The sequence below is a fragment of the Copadichromis virginalis genome, linkage group LG17, assembly GCF_057382275.1.
Source record: "Copadichromis virginalis isolate Kocher_CV1m ecotype Utaka linkage group LG17, C_Virginalis_male_GT1.1, whole genome shotgun sequence".
In the NCBI taxonomy this organism is placed as follows: domain Eukaryota; kingdom Metazoa; phylum Chordata; class Actinopteri; order Cichliformes; family Cichlidae; genus Copadichromis; species Copadichromis virginalis.
The window spans coordinates 2936436-2955806 of record NC_140634.1 but is presented as its reverse complement, the minus strand read 5'-3'; the positions used below and the strand labels follow the sequence as shown (position 1 = coordinate 2955806).

The 19371-nt window shown below is 43.1% G+C and overlaps 1 pseudogene across 1 annotated transcript; it reads right to left on the bottom strand.

The window, feature by feature from the left end:
• Nucleotides 1-781: 781 nt before the first annotated feature.
• LOC146688764 (inverted formin-2-like) lies at nt 782-7766 on the bottom strand (annotated as a pseudogene). Its single transcript, XR_014916165.1, has 17 exons — nt 7762-7766; nt 6263-6678; nt 5513-6022; nt 5308-5444; nt 5158-5219; nt 4963-5065; nt 4770-4855; nt 4557-4657; nt 4367-4437; nt 3455-3562; nt 3302-3372; nt 2875-3185; nt 2548-2638; nt 2302-2418; nt 1888-2230; nt 1411-1787; nt 782-1254 (listed from the first exon to the last, which is right to left on the bottom strand). The product of XR_014916165.1 is annotated as an inverted formin-2-like (transcript).
• Between the last annotated feature and the right edge of the window lie 11605 nt (nt 7767-19371).

Here is a 19371-nt window from a genome sequence, read left to right as displayed (position 1 = left end):
GCATATGGCAATGAGTACTTTGTGGCTCAAAACCTGGAACTGAAAGTCCAACATGTTGGTTCTCGGAGAGCTGCTGCTCCGTCAATCACAGCAGCTCCTTGGTGCAGGTGACCGTCAGGTGAGCACAGGAGCTGCTCGCTTAGAAGAGCACGCAGCAACACGACATATGAGCAAGCGGAGTGAGGTATGGGGTCTTCACAACCCCTGTTCTCTGTACACCATCAGGACGCTTGGCCTCCCTGTGGCTGCGGGCTGCTTGCCTCCACCCCAGGGAAAAGGGTAACACCTCCTGGGTCTGGGGGTTGTACACATGGGTGCTCACAGACACAAACTATATCTTCCTTGGCTGCTACCTTAAAGCATATCGTGCGCTGTTGATCTTGCGTGCTGCTCAACATTCAATATTTAGTATTTACTGTTACTTACACGTAGATAGGTTGTTGCTTTGACCTCTGTTTTGTGTTGTTCTCTTGTTGTTTGTTTTCTTTTTTCTTCTGTTAACAGGATTTTCTCAGTGTCTTCTCTTACTGTCCCCCGATCCCCTCTGTTTTTCTTTCCCCCTTTTCTGTCTAATTGTCTGTCCAATTTTTAATAACTTAAAATAAATAAATAATAATAATAATGATAAAGATCAATCAAGTGGACCAATATCACATTGACACGTTTTCTCCACTTGAAGAAATAAACCCGTTGGGCATCTTTCCTGGCCCTCAGACAATTCTGATTGTTTTTCTGTCCCGTTCGGTACTTTAGCAAACAAACAAACAAAAAACAGGACTCATCAAAGAGCTAGAACAACATTTATTCTAACAGTAAAAGTCTCAGCAAACTTTAATCAACAATAAGACCAGAAAAGTCTAAAACCTGAACACCTGCACGGGAACAATGCGAGGCTTTTAATCTAAAAGGTCTTTTGCAAGAAACCAGGTGAGCAGGCAGGTGGCATTAACCTGGAAAGAGTTTATTTGCTGTGCTTTCTGAGCCCCACCCACATCAGACCACCTGAGCTCAGAGACAGTGCAGCGCCTCGACCTGACAGGAAGTGCACATAGAAACCTTGCTGACATCACAAATGGACGCAGTTACTTCGGCGCCACTGAGAGGTGAGCGAGGGTTAGATCAGTCAGTCACAGGAAGCTCCGCCCAGAATCCTTGCTGCTTCCTCGTTCTTTATGATTGTGTTTCCCTTTTAAACACTTTGTTCTCCTGCAGGTCCAGTCCTGTCGCCACAGAAACAAGTCCTGACCCATGTACCTGGAACCATAGAAGAATAAAATAATAAATGATATTTAAAAAAAGACCTTAAATCCCACAACATAAAAACATTTCGACCAATGAAATGCTTTAGAGTGAAGGACAGCAGTGAATCGCCGCTGACGTGGATTTATGCACAGCTGCAGGTGAGCTCACCTCACTGAAGGATGCATTTTTTCTTTTTCTTCAAACGCTTTCTTCCTGTGTGACCACTGCCTTCTGGAGATCAAAGAGAGGATACGATTGGTCGGTTTCTAGATATAAAGCTTATTTCATCATCAACACTAAAGGATGTTCTATCATCGTCTTGATGAGACCTTACAGCCTGAGCCTCAGCTCACCATGTCACAGGAAACACTAATGTTCAGGAACAGGAAGTGACCTCATAGACTCCGAGCTACATCACAACAGCCAGACTGACCCGGCTACATCACCATGGTATGGCAATCTCGACTCCACTCAACTGTAATCTGCGGCCGAGTCTCCGTCACTCTGCTGCAAACACTGAACACAACTTGATCTGTGTGGGTGGGCTGTGGGACAGGAAGCATTAAAATTTCCATGTTTCAGAAACAAACAGCAGCACTGAGCGTGCTCAAAGCCTGAAGCAGAGAGCACAGCGCCTCACTCTACCTGCTGGGCTGGTGTCTAAGGTGTTTGATGCGTTCTGGGGAGCAGAATCTTCCGGGTTAGGATCTTTGCTCCTGTTGACCTGGGTCACATCCTGCTGACCAGCTGTGTGCTGGACTTCCTGCTGCGCCGGTCTGGTGTCCACTTCAGACTCGACCCTGGACCTCAGCTGCGGGGCGTTCACCGAGGGCCTGGAGCTCTGAGGCAGCTCTGTCTGGCTCTGCTGGCTCCGGTTCTGGTCTGGTTCCAGCAGGTGGATGTGTGGGAGTCCGGACCTCCTCCCGAGGCTTCTCGGGAAAATCTGGCTTGTCTTGGGCCGGTGACATCTGCGTGACCCCGGGGTGACCTGAAAAGGAGAACTTGATCAAACGAGCAGTAGTGACAAGAAAGTCTGCAGAAGTCCTGCCGGGCTCTCACCTTCGACCCCACCGTCCGGCTCTGCCCGTGGCCTTGTCTTCCTCAGCCTGCAGCCCTTCCTGATCTCGGCCAGCAGGTTGTCGACGATGTTGCTGATGTCAGCTATTGATTCTCGACCTGTCCGTCACCGGCCCTTCACATGTCTCACCTGTTCTCCACTTGTACTTGACCTGTCCTTCACCTGCCACACCTGTCTCTCCATTTAAGGAGGGAGGATATAAGGTGAAATAATGGTGTCTGACTTACTGATCTTTCTGGTGGGGGCTTCTTCTCTCAGTTTCCTCCCTTCCTCCAACCTCTTCCTCCTCTTCTCCTGCTCCCTGTGACCTTCGTTCTCCTGATCGAAGAATAAAAGGAACACACAGTTCAAACTTCAGCAGGCTAACCGGCCCCCCAGAGAGGGCGGAGCTTAACATTTACAGGGAAACAGGACTAATGTGTGGCAGCTACCACACTTTGTCACGGTTAAAGTCAGAGCCGATTGGCTGGCTGAGACATAGTTTAAATGACACATGCAAACGTGTGGCAGGGTATGAGTCCTGCAGACTGAGCCGCACTGCGATTGGCGCTGACCTTGAGGGTTCGAAGGAAGAGGTCTCTGAATGCCTTGATGGTGCTGAAGAGCTCTTCGAGGGAGAAGCTGCTGCTGTCCTCACAGAGGTAGGCGGACAGGTGCTTCCTCTGCTCCTCCACAGATGACAGCAGGAGTTGCAGCTGCTCAACAGCCTGCAGGCTCTCCTGGTAACACCACATAAGAACAAACCTGTATGGTGGACAGGTACTGCTCCTTCATGTCGTGGGATGAGGAGGAAACGCTCCTCTCTGAGTTTTTCAGCCATTTGTTTAGAGTGTTTGTTTCAGACTGAATAGAGTCCAAGCTGAGCCTGCAGGTGGAGTCAGAGGGCAACATTTAACACCGCTGCAGGCGAAACACCTGAGCTACCACGTCACAGACTCCACCCAGCAGTCTGTACGTGACTGAACTCCTATATGTGTTTACCCAGCAGCCTTTGCACAGATCTCCAGGTCATCGGGCAGGTTGAGCAGGTCGGGGTGATTCTCTTCAGCCTCCTAAGGGTCACAAAAAGCAGCAACTGAATTATTATGAGAATACTGCAGTATTCCCCAGTATTCGTAGTATTCCCAGCATTACCTGCAGGATGTGGTGCAGCAGCGTGACTCTCGACTTGTTGGCTTTGGTTTCGGTCAGTTTGAGCAGAGTGCTGATCTTAAAGCCTTCAGCATTCCCCGTGTGAGTTCCCTGATGGACCATACATCACATGACTAAATCAGACTACCAGCCTTTACATTTTATTTCAGCTAAATAACAGACTGATTTATGATTTGGCAACTAAATGAACTGTCTTGGTAGACAGTCTGTTGGTAGATTTGTGCTGAGCTAATAGTTGGTGCTGAGTCACACCTGCCTGAATGTGCAAACAAATAAAAACAAAAAAAACAAACAAAACAATCCTCGGATGAACTGTTAGTGCAATCAACCTCACAGCTGTGATATTACTGCTTAGATAACTTCATAAAAACTTCATCAGAGGCTCCAGTTAGCTGAGGTGAAGTCCAGCAGTTGCTAGAGGCCCACTCCACAGCAGAGACACGGACATTACTTATTTTTCTTGCACGAAAGGACAAGCATCATGGTGCAGTGGAACCAGCATCCAGGACATAAACAGCTGCATTATACTGCTAACATCTGCACAGACAGCATGTTGATGCTAAACTAGCCAAGAACTTAAGGCCCTTTCGCATAGGATGCGGCACACTGACCGCTAGCTTGTTCTCCACCTGTCTCGCTTAGCGTAAAGGACCCAAACTCTGTGTTGTGCTGGCCGATGCGCTCTGCTTGGAAGTCTTTGACTTTGTGTCCTTCACAAGAGTTTGTGTTGAATTATGTTCAAATTTTTAATAAAAAAAAAAAATCGCTCATTCATATAGATGGAAGAGTTTGTTTGTGTGGTTTGAGTCTTCGGGAAGAGAACTGCTTTAGGACCGTCACTGAGCATGCCACACAAAGTAATCAGATTACAAGGAGTAAAAAAAAGATTCTCACATAGTTGAGAAAGTTTCCGACACTCAGGATTAGTTTACAGAAGACTGGCAGCCGAGCGCTCTCCTTCACACCTGCACACAAAACAACACACACAAACAGAAACAAGAACACCACCACAGCAGCCAAACGTGCGTGTGCAGCCAGCGTGTTTGTTGTGTAGCTGCTGTGTGTTTGTCATGTATATACACACTCTGGCAGGCGCGGTCCAGCAGCTCAGGTCTGAGCCTCATAGTCTCCAACACACAGCTGCTCTCCTCACACAGCAACATACACTCAATCCTCAGAGAGTAACTGCAACACACACACACACACACACACACACACTGCGAGTGAGTGGACCTGTGGTGAGCTGTGCTTATTTATCTGTGCTTGATGTGTGCTGCAGCTGGCGCTGTCCTCACACCTGAGCAGATCAATGAGCTGCAGGTAAAACTGATCTGCTGATGCCAACTTGTCCTGCTCTGCCAGATGAGACTTCAGGTTCCCTACCTGAGGAGGGAACGATGAGATACAGGTCAAGTACAGGTGAAGGACAACTGAAGCACAGGTGAGGGGCAGGTGAGAGACAGGTGGAGAACAGGTGAAGCGCAGGTGACCTCATGTTTCTCTGGGAGGAGTTTGATGAACTGTTTCAGGGCCTCAACATCAAACTTTGATCGGTCTCCTCTTTGGATGAGATCCACAAAGTCCTCGTGGGAACTGCAGGTGAGACAGGTCAGGTGATACAGGGATGGTGATGTCACAGCACAGGTGTTTTTATTGGCTGCAAGACTCAGAAAAAGAACAGTCACCATTTGAAGTGCTTGAGGAAGATGTTGAGGTTAAGGCTCTTCTTGGCGTCGATGAAGGACACCTGTGGACAGAATTGAACATGTGGATGTGAAAAAGGTAAAACGTGTAACGCCACACCTGTAAGGTGAAGACAGAGAAAGCTGCGGCACCTCTTTGGGCTCCGTCTTTGACTTGGTTCTGGTTCTGGTCTTGGTCTCAGTCGGAGGGAGACTGAAGAGGTGCTCGATGCTGCAGTAATCTGGCTCCATGGAGTCCAAAGATGTTGACGTCCACAGAGACTCGTGGCCTGTGGACACAGAGTGACGTCAGCTTGGATGAATCCTGCACCTGACCTGGGCCAATACCAGGCCTCACCTGACACCAGTCTGGATGGAAGTTTCTGCCAGTTCAGCTTCTTCATCCGCAGTGTTGGGCAGGGGGTGTGGCTTGAATTAGGAGCGGAGCTGCTATATAACCTGCCCAGACTTTGAACTGTCTCAGCTCTGATGTCACCTGGAGGAGAGGGGGGGAGTGGAGGTCCAGCACCGGGTAAAGGTGGGGGTGGAGGGGGAGGAGCCATAGCACCAGGTAAGGGTGGGGGTGGAGGGGGTGGAGGGAGAGGAGCCATAGCACCAGGCAAGGGTGTGGGCGGCAGTGGAGGGGGTGGAAGGGGAAGAGTCATAGCACCGGGTAAGGGAGGAGGAAGAGGGGGCATAGGAAGTGCTGCAGTGGGGGCTGTCGGAGCATCTTTGGTGAGTGCCTCTGATTGGCTGGGAGGACTGTCTGGTAGTCTAGTCTGGACCGCCCTGTCGATGGTAAGATTGGCTGAGTAAGTCTTTCGGGGGAGGAGCTTCTCCAGCAGGTGATCTGCAGAGTCTACCTCAGCTGCGATCAAGAAAAACAGAGCCGATGAATTCACCTTCGCCTGATCCTGTGAAATGCCCTCAGCTTTGATCATACTCTGCCTGCTGTCATTTATACAAACTGACATAAAACAGGGCCTGCATCTGAACCTTAAGGGACTCTTTACAGGGGTCATCTTTTATATAGAGAGGACACTTCTACAAAGAGGCGGAATCAGAGCTGGACCCAGTGATCTGATGTTGGATGCACCCTCATACTTACCATCCTGAGCCAGCAGGGTGGCTCGATCTATCAGCAGCTCCAGAGCACACCAGACCTCAGCTCTGTCCGGACCCACCAGCAACAAGGCCTGAAGGATGGACAGCAGCTGCACGGAGGATGGATGGCTGGACACCTGAACGCAGAGAGGGTCAGGACAGGTTATTTTGGCTACGTTCACACTGCAGGTCTTGATGCTCAATTCCAATTTTTTGATCAAATCCGATTTTTTTGTCTGCTCGTTCACACTACAAATAAAATGGGACACCAAACGCGCTCTAGTGTGACCCCTCGAAGCGGCCGCATGCGCAAAAGAAGACGTCACCCACAACGCGCTCTGTTTAGACCCAGAGCAAATAATATTGTTTGACCGATGGCCCTTAATATAAAGACTTCGGACTTTACGTTTCCCAATTTTGCTTTAAGTTATTTTGTTATTTACATAATAATGTAGATAACCTAATAATTATCCTTATTGCTGTTTTAGAGGAGCGCTGCTTCAAAGGATAGTTGCAGATTTCTGTCAGAATCTGCAGATTATACAGTACAAATAAAATGTTCACGTTTCTCCAACGTTGTTCCCAACAGTTTCACTAACATCTACACTGGATGGCCGGAAGCGTTCGCGATGTCTTCTCGGGTGCTTCTGCGGCGCTGATAATTGGCGTCTGTCTTGTGTCAGTGACGTACAAGACGGATTTAATGCGACGTGACCATCAAACAGCAGTCGCATTCTAAAACATCGGATATGTATTGGATTCAGTACCACATACGAAAGTGACCCAGATCAGATTTGAAAATATCGGATTTGTTCCGTTCACACTGTCATACCATGGTCGGATATGGGTCGCATAGGGTCAAAAAAAAAAATCGGATTTGATGCGCTTTCGACTGCAGTGTGAACATAGCGTCTGTCTCCTTACATTTCTATCATTGAAAAGAGAACTACCAGCAGTGTCACTTTCACAGATGCTGCGCCAATCGCTCTGAAGGTGGCAGTGTTGGGTTCTGTAGTTTAAACCAGTGTTTCCCAATCTTTTGGAGCCACGGTACATATTTCACGTTAGAAAAATAACACAACATACTACCAAACAAAAATGTCACAAAAAGCATATTGATAATTTTTCCCCGCGCACCATGTATAGCAGAATTGGTTCAGTTTGTTTAGATGTATCTGTCCCACTGCGCAAGTGTCCAGTGAAGGGGGGGCATGGCTACGCGCAGGCGGGAAGGGGAAGTAGGAGTTTTTTGGAGTGTCAGTTTTTTCTTGTGTGGAGGAACGAAAGAAGGCAACCATTCAAGTTGGAGTTAACATAGCAGTTGTGTGATTATTGGACTAACAAGTTTGTCCCCAATCTACCCTTTTTTTGCTTTCTTCTGACCACTACTAATGCTAGGGCCTTCGTCTGGGTCGGAATTTTCTCAAGGACCCAGGTCAGACTCACTATTTTTCTTTTCAAATATTTATTTATTGCTATTACGTGCTGCGTCGTCTCACTCACAGCATGACTATTATATAATTTCTTCTTCATGTTCTTCTGTTTTACTGGCAGTCGGCAACCAATTTAATTAGAGCAGGTAGTTGTACTCCCCTCTAGTGGAAGTTAATGTAATTGTTCTGCCCATTACTCAAGCCGATTGCTTAGACCAGCGGTCTCCAACCTTTTTTGCGCCACGGACCGGTTTATGCCCGACAATATTTTCACGGACCGGCCTTTAAGGTGTCACGGATAAATACAACAAAATAAAACTAGTACCGGTACCGAAAAAAGAAGATTTATTCATAACACACGTGAAAAGACCCAGGAAAACCGAGTTAACGATAAAAACGATAACAAAATAACGCTGAAAACCGATAAAAACCCTGAAAACGAAACATTTCACGCCTGAGCCTCAACTCTCGCGGCCTGGTACCAAACGACTCACGGACCGGTACGAGGCCCGGGGATTGGGGACCGCTGGTCTAAACCCACCCTAACTGGACTGCTCAAGGATGTTTTACCATTGATCCAATATTGTTGATATGCTGCATATAGCAAACTTTACATTTAACTGCAACGAACCTCTTAAATATTTGCAAAATCCTTAAAAATGAATTTTGGTTAATTAATTTCAGCCAGGATTTAAAGTACATGAAAAAGTGTACAAAAAGCACAAGTGTCTCCAAATGCCTTACTTAATTTAAGTTTCTCTCTTCTATCAAATCTCACAACTGTGTTTGAAACCAACATTTTGCGAAAGATGCAAAAAATCAGTGAGATTAGAGGCTAAAGTCATATTTATGTGATAGATTTCAGTTTGTTGAATGATGTGTCTTCCTCAGACACAAAGGTTACCCGCGGAGTTCCACATGGAAATGTTTTAGGACTGATACTTTTCATCTGTTACAGTCCTCCACTGCTATGCAGATGATAACCAAGTTTATTTATCTATGTTGCTAGGTGATGCAAATAACTGGGATGGCTTAAAAACATAAAGGCTTTGATGACCCAGGATTTTCTACTTCTGAAGCTATGGAACTTCCCCCTAAAAGCTCCAAAACACACTTTAAAAATGGATTTTTGATTTTAGTACTGCTGTGAGAAACCTTGGAATTATTTTTTGATTAGGATTTCTTTCTTAACTCACACATAAAACAAGTATCTTAGTCTGTCTTTGCTTGCATGCACTGTATTGTCAGATTTAGGAACATCATGTCTACAGCAATGATAAAAAAGTAGTTCATACTAAATAGGGTTGTAATTAGTGAATATCCACATTTTTAGAAAAGTCTCCAGAAAGCCCATTGTTGATCTAAAAATGCTGCAGTGAAAGTACTTAGAGAGAGAAATTATAGTTCTTCGTCTATATTAGCTACTCTTCACTGGCTGCCTCTGATACAGAATTAACAATGATTTTCCTCACATAATGAGCCCTTAATAACAGTATTTATAACAGTATTTATAACAGTATGTTTGCACTGAAGCACCGCAGCAATTTCCTAATGTTGTAAACCCGCTCAACATTTGGCAATAAAACCCTTTCTGATTCTGATTCTTAATGACAAAGCTCTTCCACACCTTAAAGACCTCATACTATCCAGAGATCAGTGATCAGGTCCCTCTCTTGTAAGCCAGATTCAAGTTTATGAGGTAGACACTGTCTCTACATTTCAAGATTAGACTTCAAACTTTTCTTGTTAATAAAATTTTTTGCTAGTGGTACAGATAATGGAGGACTATCAGGTGTCTTTGAAGCATCCCTTAGTTATGCTGTTGTCAGGGTGCCAAGCAACTTTCCATGATGCACTGAGCACCTCTTCTCTTTCGGTCTTTATATGCCAATAATTGTCTTCTCTCTCACGTTTGATGTTTTTTCTGTCTTTTCCCTCTTTTTTTGCAGGTATTTGTGATTCCACAGCTGATGGTTCCAGAATCTTTGATCTGTGCTTGATCACACCAGTCTTTCTTGTTGCGAAATATGTTGTTGTTGTGAAAGATGTTTCACATCCTTCTTTTTTGTAGATTTTTTAAATAATATGTAACTATGTAACTTTATGTTGTTGTTGTGTCTCAAGCAGTGTGGGAGCAATCTACGGTTAGTTTTTACAGGCAAACAATGGAAAAAAATATAATTAAAGAAATTATAGAGACTATGTTGCGGTTTGAAAACACTAGCTTGGCAAACATACACCAAAAGTGTTAGCATGTGAAACCTGGAACACTTTCTTCAGTTTCCTTTAAAAAGCATGGATCACTGTGTCCTGAAATAAAAAGGAACCTTAAAAAAAGATTCATCTGGTTTCAGTGTCCAGTTATGTCACAGCCCATCAATGCCTGCCTTTAAAGTCTGTTTACGCCATGTGTGCTTTTCTCTCATTCACTGCCAGCCCTTCAATTTTGCTGTCATTATTTGAGGCAGTGTGTTGATGTGAGGGTTTGAGCCCTTCGCTCTCAGTAGAAAGAAGGAAACAAGAGGCATCATTGTGCGACTTACCACTGTGCTTTGATCCAAAGATGATGGCGTTCAGTTCAACAGCTGCTGTTCTGTTTTCAGATTTTAGAGGGTTAAGCTCTCCCTCTCTCTCCTTTAGTTAATGTCTAGCTAATGACCAGCCTAGTATCAAATTACTTTCAGATTTCTACCATCTCTGTCTACTGTGGCAGCTGTTGCACGTGTTTAACATTTAGTAGGTGGAATTTATGCACACTGGTTACCATATTTGGAGACTAGGTAACTGCTTAGTCAGTTGTTGTTACTAAATGGAATTCCAGTCTAATTATGGTCAAAATCTCTGATGCATTAAGAGGTATTTGTAGCCTTAATTTTGCAAGGCTAGCTGGTATTCTGACATCAGCTTATTGTGAGTTAATTGCCCTGAAAACTATTTTCTTCAGAAATTGGTTCAAATCTTTTCTTGACATCTTTAAATACAGATAAACCATGAAGCAAATGCAAATGAACTAAAAAAGAAACAGATTACAGCTGTCATAGATGATGAACTCCAAGAGGCAGTCTGGAGATGAGTCCGAGAGAAAGATTTGGAAAAAATTATTCAAGGTGAGAGAGGAATCAGTTCAACTGGCCGTTGGCTCCGTTTATGAATGTCTTTGGACATGAGAAATTTTATGGAAATGTTAGTAATCAATCAAATGCTGTTGCTCTGTAGGAGACCCCCAACACCATATATTTAAAAACTGATAGAACCTCCCTCATAATACTGTTACTGCAGCTTTTTCATAGCAATAACACACTTCATTTCCACAAACCACATCTTATTATTATCAACTTTAGCTGCAGACAGACAGACAGACAGAGATGGCCCAGTAATCATTCCGGTTATACTTCTTTTAAATCCACAAATCAATATCAACATTCTAGCATAAAGTTCTAATGGTAATACTCAGAATTCTGTATTCACACATCTTTGTACACTTTTTTTAAAGTGACAGTTTAGCTCTACAAATATTCCAAAAGGATGCTGTTTATGTAGTTCCTATTTTAGCAGCTGAACACCGGTACATTCTAGTAAATGAAGCCACGATGAGAGACGGTGGAAGTTTCTAGAACATTTTTTGCCTGTGGGACGCACCGTGGTGCGTCCCACAGGCAAAAAAAGACGTGAAAGCGCGTATCGCATAACTCTCAACAAGCAGCGGGTGCTGTAACGCAGTCAGTTCTTCTTTTACTCTTTTACTCTTATGCTGTTTTGTGGATCACAAGGTTTAAAACTACTTATAAACACACACACAAAGTAACTTCACCAGAGCGCCTATTTCGGGTCACTTTTGCCGGTCCAAGCCCGGGTAAAGGAGCAGGGTTGGAATTGTGACATTAAAAAAACAATAATTGCTAAAAGAAATTTAATTTGTAGTTCTAAATAAACTCTAAATGCATTTAGGACGTTTTTTACTCCCTTTATGTCTCTTCCACAATGTTATTGCTCTCTCCAACAACATAGGTTACAATTAGATTAGCATGACCAATTATGCAAATTAGGCGATGACGTCATTTAGCGACTTCTAGCGACTTTTAGGACAACCAATAGCGATTGTCCTTACTGAGGAGTTGGCAACACTGACTACAGCCCAGCCCATGCAGCAGTATATGAATCACTAATCTCGTATTGTGGATGGATTATCTCAGTTGTTCTCCTGACTGATGTTTGGTCCGTTTACAGCATCCTGCCATGCGATTGCATTTGTCCCTAACCATCAGGACCCTCACGTTAACTTTTATCAAGTGGGAAAAAGGTTAGCGTTCATCCTCCAGCTTCACTGTTTATATTATGCTAACCTGAACCTTCCCTAAAACTCTAAGTATGCAGAATAATAAAAGTAGAAGAACGAATAAACCATAACAATGAAATTTATACCTCATGCCTTCTCACCAAAGAAAACCCAGCAGTCTGTCTTGTGCACACATTTCCATCCTGCACCCTCTTATCCAGAAAACCAGGCTTTGGAATATTTTTTTTGCTTTAGTGAACATTAAACACAAACAGCTTCCAATACCATTTGTCTGAATAGTAAAGCATCCTTGTTCATTTGGTTTCAGTTCCAGAAGTTAATTCATATTTATTCAAGTTATTCTTCATTCCACGTCCCTCTGGGCTAATAACTGATCCACAAATTAATTCCTCACTGGGAGTAATCAGATTCTACATCAACTCACTTTACCTCAATTTGCTCAGTCATCTCACTTTTCTGACTGCAGGCTGTTTGTTTGGTTTTGGCAGGGAGCTCCAACAGGGTTAGAGCACTCATTAGTTTTCCTAGTCGCGTGCCGTGATTTCTGATGTCCAGGTCTCAGTTTTCCATCCATCATATTCTGTGATAAATGATTCAGCAGAGGTTAGTTTATCTGAAGGTGACCTCCCCTTGCAGTTTCTGTTCTTATCAGCCAGTCAGCTGAGGGGATCATTTTTCAGTCTCCAAGCTGGCAGTTAAAGGGACTTGGCCATTTTTCTTCCTCTCTCTCTGTCCCTCCACACGCACACACACGCACACACAAACACACACACACATACGCACACACACACACACACACATATATATGTATATATTAGGGGTGCAAACGATACACAAAATTCACGGTTCGGTTCGATACTTTGGTGTCACGGTTCGATATTTTTTATACATATTTTCGATACAAAAAAGGTTCATGCTTTTTTAATTTGTCATTTATTAAAATTATAAATATATATTTTAACTCAAACGTACAGTTTTTAAATTTAATGTTGCTGAAACAACAAAGCGATAAAATAATAAATCTATCTGATCGAGAAATCACTGATCTTTGGAAAAGAGAGTTTATTACAGAGAAATGGCTCTTTCCAAAATAAAAGCTATACTATCCGCTTCTTCTGGGCTATATTCTCAGCAGCATAAGGAGAATCATGTGCTAACAGCGGTCTAAATGACTCGGGTAAAGTTTGTAGCATGCATGCTTGTTGTTCCACTTGTCTTTGCACTAGGATGATGCCGGCATAAATGTGCAGTCATATTCGTTGTGTTCCCACTGGTGCTGTCAGCGTAAATCTGAAATGACCTTAACGCCACAACACGTTAAATCTCCGTTAACGAGCTACCGCGGATCGCCCCGTGCATGGGCTGGACGGCCAACACGTTAACGAGCAAATTGCGCTAACACACTAGTTCCCACCCATGTAATTGAGCATTGCGTGGCACATCCAACATACTGTTTTACTTTAGTCCATGACGCGCTTACCTTCAGGGTCATACGTCACATGAAAACCAAAATAATTCCAAACGCCAGAAAAGTTGATAAAATGAATTAAAAATTTTGTATTGTTCGATACACATGCGTACCGAACCGAAAGCACTGCATCGAACGGTTCAATATCGATACGAGTATCGTTGCACCCCTAATATGTATGTGTATATATATATATATATATATATATATATATATATATATATATATATATATATACAGGGAGTGCAGAATTATTAGGCAAATGAGTATTTTGTCTACATCATCCTCTTCATGCATGTTGTCTTACTCCAAGCTGTATAGGCTTCTGTATAGGCAGATATCAGGTGTGCATTATTATTAGGCAACGTCCTTTCCTTTGGCAAAATGGGTCAAAAGAAGGACTTGACAGGCTCAGAAAAGTCAAAAATAGTGAGATATCTTGCAGAGGGATGCAGCAGTCTCAAAATTGCAAAGCTTCTGAAGCGTGATCATCGAACAATCAAGCGTTTCATTCAAAATAGTCAACAGGGTCGCAAGAAGCGTGTGGAAAAACCAAGGTGCAAAATAACTGCCCATGAACTGAGAAAAGTCAAGCGTGCAGCTGCCAAGATGCCACTTGCCACCAGTTTGGCCATATTTCAGAGCTGCAACATCACTGGAGTGCCCAAAAGCACAAGGTGTGCAATACTCAGAGACATGGCCAAGGTAAGAAAGGCTGAAAGACGACCACCACTGAACAAGACACACAAGCTGAAACGTCAAGACTGGGCCAAGAAATATCCCAAGACTGGTTTTTCTAAGGTTTTATGGACTGATGAAATGAGAATGAGTCTTGATGAGCCAGATGGATGGGCCCGTGGCTGGATTGGTAAAGGGCAGAGAGCTCCAGTCCGACTCAGACGCCAGCAAGGTGGAGGTGGAGTACTGGTTTGGGCTGGTATCATCAAAGATGAGCTTGTGGGGCCTTTTCGGGTTGAGGATGGAGTCAAGCTCAACTCCCAGTCCTACTGCCAGTTTCTGGAAGACACCTTCTTCAAGCAGTGGTACAGGAAGAAGTCTGCATCCTTCAAGAAAAACATGATTTTCATGCAGGACAATGCTCCATCACACGCGTCCAAGTACTCCACAGCGTGGCTGGCAAGAAAGGGTATAAAAGAAGAAAAACTAATGACATGGCCTCCTTGTTCACCTGATCTGAACCCCATTGAGAACCTGTGGTCCATCATCAAATGTGAGATTTACAAGGAGGGAAAACAGTACACCTCTCTGAACAGTGTCTGGGAGGCTGTGGTTGCTGCTGCACGCAATGTTGATGGTGAACAGATCAAAACACTGACAGAATCCATGGATGGCAGGCTTTTGAGTGTCCTTGCAAAGAAAGGTGGCTATATTGGTCGCTGATTTGTTTTTGTTTTGTTTTTGAATGTCAGAAATGTATATTTGTGAATGTGGAGATGTTATATTGGTGTCACTGGTTAACATAAATAATTGAAATGGGTATATATTTGGTTTTTGTTAAGTTGCCTAATAATTATGCACAGTAATAGTCACCTGCACGCACAGATATCCCCCTAAAATAGCTAAAACTAAAAACAAACTAAAAACTACTTCCAAAAACATTCAGCTTTGATATTAATGAGTTTTTTGGGTTCATTGAGAACATGGTTGTTGTTCAATAATAAAATTATTCCTCAAAAATACAATACGTGTTCCTTCCAGCTTCTCGTGTTCCTAACATATACATACATATATATATATATATATATATATATATATATATATATATATATATATATATATATATACATACATATATATATATATATATATATATATATATATATATATATATATATATATATATATATATATATATATGTACCGTGGGGGCAAAAAAAGTATTTAGTCAGCCACCGATTGTGCAAGTTCCCCCACCTAAAATGATGACAGAGGTCAGTAATTTGCACCAGAGGTACACTTCAACTGTGAGAGACAGAATGTGAAAAAAAAATCCATGAATCCACATGGTAGGATTTGTAAAGAATTTATTCGTGAATCAGGGTGGAAAATAAGTATTTGGTCAATAACAAAAATACAACTCAATACTTTGTAACATAACCTTTGTTGGCAATAACAGAGGTCAAACGTTTACTATAGGTCTTTACCAGGTTTGCACACACAGTAGCTGGTATTTTGGCCCATTCCTCCATGCAGATCTTCTCGAGAGCAGTGATGTTTTGGGGCTGTCGCCGAGCAACACGGACTTTCAACTCCCGCCACAGATTTTCTATGGGGTTGAGGTCTGGAGACTGGCTAGGCCACTCCAGGACTTTCAAATGCTTCTTACGGAGCCACTCCTTTGTTGCCCGGGCGGTGTGTTTTGGATCATTGTCATGTTGGAAGACCCAGCCTCGTTTCATCTTCAAAGTTCTCACTGATGGAAGGAGGTTTTGGCTCAAAATCTCACGATACATGGCCCCATTCATTCTGTCCTTAACACGGATCAGTCGTCCTGTCCCCTTGGCAGAAAAACAGCCCCATAGCATGATGTTTCCACCCCCATGCTTCACAGTAGGTATGGTGTTCTTGGGATGCAACTCAGTATTCTTCTTCCTCCAAACACGACGAGTTGAGTTTATACCAAAAAGTTCTACTTTGGTTTCATCTGACCACATGACATTCTCCCAATCCTCTGCTGTATCATCCATGTGCTCTCTGGCAAACTTCAGACGGGCCTGGACATGCACTGGCTTCAGCAGCGGAACACGTCTGGCACTGCGGGATTTGATTCCCTGCCGTTGTAGTGTGTTACTGATGGTGACCTTTGTTACTTTGGTCCCAGCTCTCTGCAGGTCATTCACCAGGTCCCCCCGTGTGGTTCTGGGATCTTTGCTCACCGTTCTCATGATCATTTTGACCCCACGGGATGAGATCTTGCGTGGAGCCCCAGATCGAGGGAGATTATCAGTGGTCTTGTATGTCTTCCATTTTCTGATGATTGCTCCCACAGTTGATTTTTTCACACCAAGCTGCTTGCCTATTGTAGATTCACTCTTCCCAGTCTGGTGCAGGTCTACAATACTTTTCCTGGTGTCCTTCGAAAGCTCTTTGGTCGTGGCCATGGCGGAGTTTGGAGTCTGACTGTTTGAGGCTGTGGACAGGTGTCTTTTATACAGATGATGAGTTCAAACAGGTGCCATTCATACAGGTAACGAGTGGGGGACAGAAAAGCTTCTTACAGAAGACGTTACAGGTCTGTGAGAGCCAGAGATTTTCCTTGTTTGAGGTGACCAAATACTTATTTTCCACCCTAATTTACGAATAAATTCTTTACAAATCCTACCATGTGGATTCATGGATTTTTTTTTCACATTCTGTCTCTCACAGTTGAAGTGTACCTCTGGTGCAAATTACTGACCTCTGTCTTCATTTTAAGTGGGGGAACTTGCACAATCGGTGGCTGGCTAAATACTTTTTTGCCCCACTGTGTATGTATATATATATATATATATATATATATATATATATATATATATATATATATATATATATACACACACATATATATATTAGGGGTGTAACGATACACAAAATTCACGGTTCGGTTCGATACTTTGGTGTCACGGTTCGATATTTTTTCGATACAAAAAAATGTTCATGCATTTTTAATTTGTCGTTTATTAAAATTATAAATATATATTTTAACTCAAAAGTACAGTCTTTAAATTTAACCCTAACCCTTGTGCGTGTTTTTTATTTTGACAGCGAATGCGCACCTGCGGACCACTTATGTGCACCCCTGGTTATTTAGCTCGTCATATTGCAGCCACAGAAATTCTTTTGTCCATGAAACCATAAAGCTGCACTTTCTTTTTGCCTTATAGTCTGATTTGTCATAACTTCTCCGTTTTATGGTAAGCTTTTCTTTGGCTGTCACTTCTTCACCCTGACCTGTCTTATTTGGCTCAGCAGAACTGAAATATATATCTGTCTGTGAAGGTCATCGTAGTCAAATATATATCCTGCTGCTTTTACACAGGCACTCACATAAGCTCAGCGATTCTCTGCGCGATCAACCTCTCACATGTTTAAGCTGCGGGAGATTTCACTTGTCATGTTTGCATAGTAAGCTAACGATTAATAAGACGATGTCAGAGGAATTGGTGCACAAATTATCATCACTCACAGATCAGTGCTGTCGCTCTCTATACACAGTTCGCGTGATTGCAAAGTGAAAGCAAAAAAACAAGCGCAAATTCAAACGTGATTTCAATATGTCACATATTGACAGTGGCTCACCGATGCCAATGACATAATTACCCAGCTACATTTCTGAAAGAATGCAAAAGCATTGACATATATTTTTCCTACAATAGCCCGACGGGCAGGGCAGAGATAGATTTTGGTAGCCCGACTGAAAAAAATCGCTAGCTCCGGGACGTCGGGCTAGCGATATTGCAAGCCCTGTATCTGATTGAGGAATCACTCATCTTTGGAAAAGAGAGTTTATTACAGAGAAATGGCTCTTTCCAAAATAAAAGCTATACTATCCGCTTCTTCTGGGCTATATTCTCAGCAGCATAAGGAGAATCATGTGCTAACAGCGGTCTAAATGACTCGGCTAAAGTTAGTAGCATGCTTGCTTTTTTTTGTCTGCTTCCACTTGTCTTTGCACTAGGATGATGTCGGTGTAAATGTGCAGTCATATTTGTTGTGTTCCCACTAGTGCTTTCAGGTTAATCTCATTGAAATGACCTTAACGCCACAACACGGCAAATCTCCGTTAACGAGCTACCGCCGATCGCCCCGTGCATGGGGCTAGACGGCCAACACGTTAACAAGCTAACTGCGCTAACACACTAGTTCACACCAATGTAATTGAGCATTGCATGGCACATCCAACATACTGTTTTACTTTAGTCCATGACTCGCTTATCTTCAGGGTCATACGTCACATGAAAACCAAAATAATTCCAAACGCCAGATCTGAATGAGGGTGGGGGAGGTCCATGTTGCAAAGAGAGCTTAACTTCTGTCTCGCTAGCTTGCCCTGCGCTCTTCCTTCTGACGATGCTGTCTGTGTTGAGCGCTCAGTGGATCTGCGCTGGACAGTGCAGCCTAGGCGGAGTAGTCGAACACAGATTCACTGAGCGCTCAACACAGACAGCATCGTCAGAAGGAAAGTTGATAAAATAAATTACAAATGTTGTATTGTTCGATACATATGCGTACCGAACCGAAAGCACTGTATCGAACGGTTCAATATCGATACAAATATCGTTGCACCCCTAATATATATATATATATATATATATATATATATATATATATATATATATATATATATATATATATATATATATATATATCAGAATCAATCAGGCTGGGTCACCCAAAAAACTTCCACCCATCATCTTCCTTCTACTAGCAGGTTGTAAGAATGTCTAAATCTCAACAGTCGAGTAGTGTAATGCAAAACCTGTAACATCTAAATTGAATCAGAACTACACATTTTGGTAAATTTATGCATATAGTAGGCGCTGAGATCCTGCCTTCCTCTGTTCTAGCCTTCAAGCATGCAGTGCAGAACAAACAAAAACAAGGTGACATATTTGTCACTGACTGGCTCACTGGGGGAATCTATCATTCCCTTGGGAAACCACGTTTACTGCTGCCTTATTACCAAAAGCAGTGTGCTTCAAAAAGATACAAAAAACAAAAAGCTCATCTGTTTTCAAAGTCAAAGATAAAAGCTGTCCCTGGTAATTCGAAAAATACTCACATGAAGCTTATCTAATATAGCCGGCCCTGTCTGCACACTGCATTTCATACACGTTAGAGCATTTTAATTAACAGCAACAAGCACCTCTACCAGAAATGTAAAACAGGGACTTTCTCTCTGTGTCTCGGTGTGT